This window comes from Oncorhynchus keta, unplaced genomic scaffold (assembly GCF_023373465.1).
Source record: "Oncorhynchus keta strain PuntledgeMale-10-30-2019 unplaced genomic scaffold, Oket_V2 Un_contig_20407_pilon_pilon, whole genome shotgun sequence".
Lineage (NCBI taxonomy): Eukaryota > Metazoa > Chordata > Actinopteri > Salmoniformes > Salmonidae > Oncorhynchus > Oncorhynchus keta.
This window is the reverse complement of record NW_026281989.1, coordinates 1-1,333: the sequence shown is the minus strand read 5'-3', so window position 1 is coordinate 1,333 and position 1,333 is coordinate 1. Positions and strand designations below refer to the sequence as shown.

General features: G+C 34.4%; 1 long non-coding RNA gene across 10 annotated transcripts; it reads left to right on the top strand.

Moving 5' to 3' along the window:
- Window positions 1-27: 27 nt before the first annotated feature.
- LOC127920729 (uncharacterized) lies at window positions 28-1,327 on the top strand. 10 transcript variants are annotated; one of them, XR_008107158.1, is made up of 6 exons: window positions 28-85; window positions 148-352; window positions 852-962; window positions 1,000-1,064; window positions 1,162-1,235; window positions 1,271-1,327. It is a non-coding gene; the product is annotated as an uncharacterized LOC127920729 (long non-coding RNA). The 10 variants fall into 10 exon arrangements; XR_008107159.1 differs by lacking the exon at window positions 1,271-1,327 and adding exons at window positions 615-670; window positions 753-789 and having other exon boundaries at window positions 852-1,036; window positions 1,199-1,240; XR_008107156.1 differs by lacking the exon at window positions 1,000-1,064 and having other exon boundaries at window positions 852-999; window positions 1,271-1,322.
- Window positions 1,328-1,333: the final 6 nt, after the last annotated feature.

The following is a 1,333-nucleotide window of genomic DNA, read 5'->3' as shown; positions in this document are numbered from 1 at the left end:
AACATGTCTAGATAGTATATTAGGTGTCACATGCCTTATGTCTAGATAGTATATTAGGTGTCAACATGTCTAGATAGTATATTAGGTGTCAACATGTTCTAGATAGTATATTAGGTGTCAACATGTCCTATCTAGATAGTATATTAGGTGTCAACATGTCTAGATAGTATATTAGGTGTCAACATGTCTAGATAGTATATTAGGTGTCAACATGTCTAGATAGTATATTAGGTGTCAACATGTCTAGATAGTATATTAGGTGTCAACATGTCTAGATAGTATATTAGGTGTCAACATGTCTAGATAGTATATTAGGTGTCAACATGTCCTGTATGTCTAGATAGTATATTAGGTGTCAACATGTCCGTATGTCTAGATAGTATATGAGGTGTCAACATGTCCTGTATGTCTAGATAGTATATTAGGGTGGCTTAACATGTCTAGATAGTATATTAGGTGTCAACATGTCTAGATAGTATATTAGGGTGTCAACATGTCTAGATAGTATATTAGGTGTCAACATGTCCTGTATGTCTAGATAGTATTAGGTGTCAAACATGTCTGTATGTCTAGATAGTATATTAGGTGTCAACATGTCCTAGATAGTATATTAGGTGTCAACATGTCTAGAAAGTATATTTGGTGTCAACATGTCTAGATAGTATATTAGGTAACACGTCTAGTCTAGATAGTATATTAGGTGTCAACATGTCCTGTATATTAGGTGTCAACATGTCTAGATAGTATATTAGGTGTCAACATGTCCTGTATGTCTAGATAGTATATTAGGTGTCAACATGTCTAGATAGTATATTAGGTGTCAACATGTCTATGTCTAGATAGTATATTAGGTGTCAACATGTCCTGTATGTCTAGATAGTATATTAGGTGTCAACATGTCCTGTATGTCTAGATAGTATATTAGGTGTCAACATGTCCTGTATGTCTAGATAGTATATTAGGTGTCAACATGTCCTGTATGTCTAGATAGTATATGAGGTGTCAACATGTCCTGTATGTCTAGATAGTATATTAGGTGTCAACATGTCTAGATAGTATATTAGGTGTCAACATGTCCTAGATAGTATATTAGGTGTCAACATGTCCTGTATGTCTAGATAGTATATTAGGGTGTCCAACTATGTCTAGATAGTATATTAGGTGTCAACACGTCCTGTATGTCTAGATAGTATATTAGGTGTCAACATGTCCTGTATGTCTAGATAGTATATTAGGTGTCAACATGTCCTATGTCTAGATAGTATATTAGGTGTCAACACGTCCTGTATGTCTAGATAGTATATTAGGTGTCAACATGTCCTGTATGTCTAGA